This window comes from Budorcas taxicolor, chromosome X (assembly GCF_023091745.1).
Source record: "Budorcas taxicolor isolate Tak-1 chromosome X, Takin1.1, whole genome shotgun sequence".
Lineage (NCBI taxonomy): Eukaryota > Metazoa > Chordata > Mammalia > Artiodactyla > Bovidae > Budorcas > Budorcas taxicolor.
The window spans coordinates 85,941,317-85,948,909 of NC_068935.1; the positions used below are offsets into that span (position 1 = coordinate 85,941,317).

The following is a 7,593-nucleotide window of genomic DNA, read 5'->3' on the forward strand; positions in this document are numbered from 1 at the left end:
CACTTAATGCTGATCCATAACCTTCCTCCTATTATCACAGGAACTCTGTTTGTAATTCCTGGTCTCTGATGAATCCAGGATGCAGGATGGATGGGCGAGTAGAGTTGTGTGAGGGTCTGCCCCTCAGCTCTTACCTGTGATACTCTTGGAGAATTTGCCGTGGTCCCCCTGGCAACTGGCAACTCAGTCATATCTGCCTCAGTTGCAGAAGTCTGAGCTGTCTCAGAAGTACTAGGTGATGGTGATGCCATTGGCAGTAAAGGAGGTACTTCAGACAACAGCCATACACCAACTGTTGTCTGAAAATGACCTGCCTCAGTACTGAAACTTATACCAGGACTTTTACATAGGAGACTTGACAAGCAAAGCCTGATGAGTGTATGACAGGACCCCTTAGTGGAAGGAGGGAAACAATGAAAGCAGGGAGAATCAGCAAGGAGGAGAAAGGAGGAAGGGAGTGTCCAGAGACCATTTAAGGAACAAGCTGGGGAGATGTTTCAGCATTTTCCTGGCAATGAGTGACACTCAGGAGTTTCTGTTCCTAGATTCTGCACTGCTGAAGCAGGCAGTGGATATGAAGAAAATGAAGAATTTGAAGAAAAAAGTGGAGTGGAAGGTGATAGAAATTATGGAAAGGGGGGCATGGAGACGGAGGTTGGGGGCGGAATGCAGGACAGACGTACAGGATTAGGGAGCTGACGTTGCTTCCCCTTCCCCTACCTTGACCATTCTGGTCCCACAGGAGGAGAACCAGAAGCAGAAGCTCATGGAAAAGTCAAAAGATCCAGAGCAGCCAGATGTCAAGGACTGAGCCTTGCTGCAGCAGTGCCTGGGACCTGGCTGTGTGCATCCCACCCAGGCAGGCTCCAAGTACTGCTCGGACGAACGTGGCATGAAGCTGGCAGCTGATTGAGTACACCTGGAGGTTAAGCAACAGGGCGTGGAATAGGGCATGATCTATGCCATCTGTAAGTCCATCCACCCTCCTACTTATGTATCCTAGCACAATTTGTCCACTTACTTGCCTATCCATCCACCCTTACATACACCCACCCATCCACATTCCACCCACCAACCCACACAATTACCCTTACAGTCACCCATCCAACTAGCTACCCATCCACCCAACCATCCACCACCCAATCACCCATTCAACAACATTCACTCCTCTGCCATTCATTATCTTAAACATTCACTATTAAGCCACTCATCTGTTTCTTCTTTTGATGTTCCAAAATACCCATTCCATTTCTTGCTGACTCTCCTTCCAGCCACATCCATGAGATCCTGCCCCAGCGCTTTCAGCAGTGGCAGAAGAGCCCCTGCACTGCTGAGGAGAATGGCAAGAAAATGCTTGAGTGCATCCACCACGAACAGCAGGACACTCATGCCCCTTGAAGGACATGGAATGCTGTTTCCATGAACTTGAGGCCATCATTCTGCATGGCAAGTAGCAGGCTGTGTACCAAGATAAAGAGGTGAGTGGGAATGGATGTTATTGTTCAGTCTCTAAGTCGGATCCAACTCTTTGCAACCCATGAACTATAGCATGCCAGGCTTCCTTGTCCTTCACTGTCTCCCTGAGTTTGCTCAAATTCATGTCCATTGAGTTGGTTATACCATCCAACCATCTCATCCTCTGTCGAGCTCTCAATCTTTCCCAGCACTGGGGACTTTTCCAAAGAGTTGGCCCTTTGCATCAGATGGAGAAAGTATTGGAACTTCAGCTTCAGCATCAGCCCTTCCAATGAATATTCAGGGTTGATTTCCTTTAGGATTGACTGGTTTCATCTCCTTGCTGTCCAAGGGACTCTCAAGAGTTTTCAGTACCACAGTTCTAAAGCATCAATTCTTCAGTGATCAGTCCTCTTTATGGTCCAACTTTTACATCCATACATGACTACTGGAAAAATCATAGCTTTGACTAGATGGACCTTTGTCAGGAAAGTGATTTCTCTGCTTTTTAGTATGTTGTCTAGATTTGTCATAGTTTTTCTTCCAAGGAGCAAGCATCTTTTAATTTCATGGTTGCAGTCATCACCTGCAGTGATCTTGGAGCCCAAGAAAGAAAAGTCTCTCACTGTTTTCATTGTTTCCCCATCTATTTACCATGAAGTGATGGGACTGGATGCCATAATCTTCATTTTTCGAATCTTGAGTTTTAAGCTAGCTTTTCCATTCTTTCACTCTCCTCTTTCACCTTCATCAAGAGGCTCTATAGTTTCTCTTCACTTTCTGCCATTAGGCTGGTATCATCTGCATATCTGAGGTTATTGATATTTCTCCTGGGAATCTTGATTCCAGCTTGTGCTTCATCCAGCCTGTCATTTTGTATGATGTACTCTTTGTATAAGAATAAGCAGGGTGACAGGATGCAGCTTTGACATACTCCTTTCCCAATTTGGAACCAGTTTGTTGTTCTATCTCTAGTTCTAACTGTTGCTTCTTGACCTGCATACAGGTTTCTCTGGAGGCAAGTAAGGTGGTCTTGTATTCACATCTCTTGAAGAATTTTCCACAGTTTGTTGTGATCCACAAAGTCAAAGGCTTTAGCATAGTCAATGAAGCAGAAGTAGATGTTTTTCTGGAATTCCTTGCTTTTTCTATGATCCAATGGATGTTGGCAATTTGTTCTCTGGTTCCTCTGCCTTTTCTAAATCCAGCTTGTATATCTGAAAGTTTTTGGTTCATGTACTATTTGAAGCCTAGCTTGAGAGATTTTGAGCATGACCTTGCTAGCATGTGAAATGAGTGCAATTGTGCAGTAGTTTGAGCATTCTTTGGCATTGCCTTTCTTTGGAATTGGAATGACAACTGACCTTTTCCAGTCCTGTGGCCACTGCTGAGTTTTCCAAATTTGCTGGCATATTGAGTGCAGCACTCTCACAGCATCATCTTTTAAAGTTTAAAATAGCTCAGCTGGAATTCCATCAGCTCCACTAGCTTTGTTCGTGGCAATGCTTCCCAAGGCCCACTTGACTTCATACTCTGGATTTCTGGCTGTAGGTGAGCGATCACACCATTGTGGTTATCCAGGTCATTAAGACCTTTTTTGTACAGTTTTGTGTATTCTTGCCACCTGTTTTTAATATCTTCTACTTCTGTTAGGTCCATACCATTTCTGTCCTTTATTGAGCCCATCTTTCCATGAAATATTCCCTTGGTATCTCTAATTTTCTTTAAGAGATCTCTAGTCTTTCCCATTCGATTGTTTTCCTCTATTTCTTTGCATTGTTCACTTAAGAAGGTTTTTTTTTTTTTTTAATTTTTCCTTGCTATTCTTTGGAACTCTGCATTCCGATGAGTATATCTTTCCCTTTCTCCTTTGCCTTTCCCTCCTCTTCTTTTCTCAGCTATTTGTAAAGCCTCCTCAGACAAGTAGTTTGCCTTTTTGCATTTATTTTTCTTGGGAATGGTTTTTGTTACCGCCTCCTGTACAGTGTTACAAACCTCTGTTCATAGTTCTCTAGGCACTCTGTCTATCAGATCTAACCCCTTGAATCTATTTGTCACTTCCATGGTATAATTATAAGGGATTTGACCTGAATTGCCTAGTGGTTTTCCCTACTTTCTTCAATTTAAGTCTGAATTTGGCAATAAGGAGTTCATGATCTGAGCCACAGTCAGGTCCTGGTCTTGTTTTTGCTGACTGTATAGAGCTTCTCCATCTTTGGCTGAAAAAAATATAAACAACCTGATTTCGGTATTGACCATCTGGTGATGTCCGTGTGTTGAGTCTTCTCTTGTGTTGTTGGAAGAGGGTGTTTGCTATGAACTGTGTGTTCTCTTGGCAAAACTCAGTTAGCCTTTGCCCTGCTTCATTTTGTACTCCAAGGCCAAACTTGCCCATTACTCCAGGTATCTCTTGACTTCCTACTTTTGCATTCCAATCCCCTAGGATGAAAAGGACATCTCTTTGTGGTGTTAGTTCTAGAAGGGCTTGTAGGTGTTCATAGAACTGTTTGACTTCAGCTTCTTTGGTGTTAGTGATTGGAGCATAGAATTGGATTACTGTAAAGTTGAATGGTTTGCCTTGGAAATGAACAGAGATCATTCTGTCGCTTTTGAGACTGCACCCAAGTATTGCATTTCAGAGTCTTTTGTTGACTACGGGAGCTACTGCATTTCTTCTAAGGGATTCTTGCCCACAGTAGTAGATATAATGGTTTGCCCATTCCTGTCCATTTTAGTTCACTGATTCCTAAAATGTCGATGTTCACTCTTGTTATATCCTGTTTGACCACATTCAATTTACTTTGACTCATGGACCTAATATTCCAGATTCCTATGCAATATTGTTCTTTATAGCATCAGAATTTACTTTTACCACCAGACACAGCCACAACTTGGTGTCATTTTCACTTTGGCTCAGCCTCTTCTTTCTTTCTGGAGCCATTTCTCCTCTCTTCCTCAGTAGCATGTTGGACACCTACCAACCTGGAGGGCTCATCTTCCAGTGTCATATCTTTTTGCCTTCTCATGCTGTTCATGGGGTTCTCAAGGCAAGAATACTGAAGTGGTTTGCTATTCCTTTCTCCAGTTGACCATGCTTTGTCAGAACTCTCCACCATGACCTGTCTGTCTTAGGTGACCCTACATGGCATGGCTCATAGTTTCACTGAGTTACACAAAGTTGTGATCCATGTGATCAGTTTGATTAGTTTTCTGTGATTGTGGTTTTCATTGCAGAGGCCATGGGATTGTAGTTCTTGCTGCTTCTGTCTGCTCACTGCTGTATGAGGATAAAGAGGCTTGTGGAAGCTTCCTGATTTGAGGGACTCTGTGGAGAGAACTGGGTCTTGCTGTGGTGGGCAGGGCCTGCTCAGTGAATCTTTAATCCAACTTTCTGCAGATGCTGGGGCTGTGCTCCCTCCCTGATTATTTACTTGGCCTGATGTGGCCTAGTCCTGGAGTCTGTAGTCTCTATGGTAGGGCTACAGGATCTATGGTAAGGGTAAAGGCGACCTCTTCCAAGAGAACTTATGCCAACACACTGTGCCTCCCAAGACCGCTGCTGTCAGTGCCCCAACCCCACAGCAGGCCACTGTCGACCCACTCCTTTGTAGTAGATCCTCAAACACTTATAAGCAAATCTGGCTCAATCTCTTGTGGGGTCACTACTCCTTTCCCCTGGGTCCTGGTACACACAAGATTTTGTTTGTGCTCTCTAAGAGTCTCTGTTTCCCCCAGTCCTGTGGAAGTTCTATAATCAAATCCTGATGACCTTCAAAATCAGATTCCCTGGGGATTCCTAGTCCCTTTGCTGGATTGCCAGGTTGGGAAGTCTGATGTAGGGCCTAGAACCTTTGGAACAGCTCAAGAACTTCTTTGGTATAATTGTTCTCCAGTTTTGGGGTTGCCCACGCAGCAGCTCTATGGTGGGGCTACAGGCTCTATGGTAGGGCTAATAGTGGATTCCAACATCCTCCTGTCAATGATTGTTCAGCAACTAGTTGTGATTTTGGTGTTCTCTCAGGAGACGATGAGCCCATGTCCTTTTACTCTGCTGTCATGAGTCCAGGCTGTGGGAATGGGTGGGGTGTAAAAGAAAGGTGCTTGGTACTGTGGCCTGCGATCCCCACTCTGCACTGTTTCACCGGACCCTCTACTGTCCTATGCAGAACAACAAACATGGTGGAAACAGTGTCGACCTGCAGATCTTCTGTGTCTCCTGTGGGAAACCCATCAATGTGCATACTGCCCTGTGCCACATGGAGTGCTGCTTCGCCAAGGTTAGAGCTTTGACTGGGGGCAGATGGGGCAAGAGTGTGTTTGGTTGGGTGGGGTCCATGGGGGGGCAGGTTTGGTGCTGGGGTATTAGTTGTAGAAGAGAATACAACACTTATCCATGGCTCTACCCATTTATGCTTATTTTACATTGCCAGTATAAGGGGCAAGATTTGGGCATCAATCACTGGTGGAGTGAGGGACATTGACCATGCTTATAGGCACATAGGGGTCAGCAAGGGACAGAAGTGTTGTTTGGGGCTTTGTCATGTGAGTGTATGCAGTGTATGTGCATAGTTCCTTTCATTTGTACCCATTTTTCCCCCAGTATGAACATAAATCATCCATCGGGTCCATGTACCTGACTTGCATTGAGGGGTGAGTGTGGGTGCTACTCAGGGTCAAAGGCATCATGTGGACAGGATCAGGAGCATGGTGGGCAAGATGAAGATCAGGATGTGGGTAGGCTCAGAGGCAGAGTTGGGTGAATTAGGGGCAGGATTTCGGTGGGGAGCCACTAGGGAAGCCTACTTGGATGAGCTGGACATCGACAAAGTGTGGGCATCGACCACCCTGATCCTTAGCACCTCACTTTCAATCTCTCCCCAGAGCCACAAGGCTCTTCTGTGATGTTTACAACTCACAGAGAGAGAGATACTGCAAGCAACTCCAGGTGTTAGGCCCCGAGCACTCCAGGTGTTTTATCAACCTCCATTTATCTACTTCTCCCTGTCAGACCTCCCCTCCATCCCTCCTCTCCTTCCTGTTTGATCTCTTTCTACTCGTCCATCCTTCCTACCTGATCACACCCTTTCCTACATCCCAGCTTAACTTCTTCCTCCATCCTCCATGCTTGATCATACCCCCTTTGACCCCTTCTTCTTTACCTAGTAATTACTGAATTCCTCTCTTCCTTTCTGCTAGTTCACTTCCCATCCCTCTCCTTCTGCCTGACTGCCCTCCAATCCCCCTCTTTCTCTCATTTTACCTGCCTGATCCCCCTCCATAGCCACCCCCTTCCATACCTCATCATCATTCTTTCTGCCCACAGGTTCCAGATGATGAGGTGTGCGGTTGTCCACTAGTGCACAATGTCATTGAGGTCACTGATGATTTCTGTCATCTCCCCAAAGGCCTTTGCAAACTCCACTATTGCTGGGAGAAGCTGAGGCGTGCTGAGGTGAACCTAGAGCATGTTAATGCGGTAGGTTACAAGGCTGAGTGTGGCTGAGGGGCAGCATGGGATCCTAGAAGCCCCTTCTCACAATTAGCCCCCACAGTTGCACAAGCTGGAATAGCTGGTTGAGCAGGAACACAAGGTGCACACAGCCATGATGAATTGAACAGGGCTGCTGGCCCTGATGCTTCACCAGACAATCCAGCATGATCCATTCACCACTGACCTACGCTCCAGAGTAGGCAGCTGAGTTCTGCTCAGCTGAGGTCCTGTGCCTGACACCTGGTACAAGGGTCCATTCTACGAATATCTCACACAACTGTTCCTCTAACCACGTCTTTCTCAGGGCATCACAAAGTTTCTCTGTGCTTCTCTGTTCCCCGTTTAGTATCCTGTCTCTACGCCTCCTTAAGGTGGACTGGTCTTTAAAATTTCCCCATTTCTGTCCTTTCTCTTATCCCCCTGTCTCTCTCTTTCCTGAACCTGGGCAGGGCCAGACCATCTGCCCTGCCCTCATTTCCCACTATCCAGAGTTTTGTTTAGAAACTTTAGAATAACAAGAGATTTTAATATCTCCTGGTAGTTCGTAAGCCAGTCTCTGTGTCCACAAACCCAATTCCAAACCTCCGATGGTGGTGGGTGACAATGCAGCTTTACTTGGGGGTCGGGCTGCAGTACCCATTTGGAGT

At 45.8% G+C, this 7,593-nt stretch overlaps 1 pseudogene; it reads left to right on the forward strand.

The window, feature by feature from the left end:
- The first annotated feature begins 514 nt into the window (after positions 1-514).
- On the forward strand, positions 515-7,154 carry LOC128069546 (CXXC-type zinc finger protein 1-like; annotated as a pseudogene).
- The last annotated feature ends 439 nt before the right edge of the window (positions 7,155-7,593 follow it).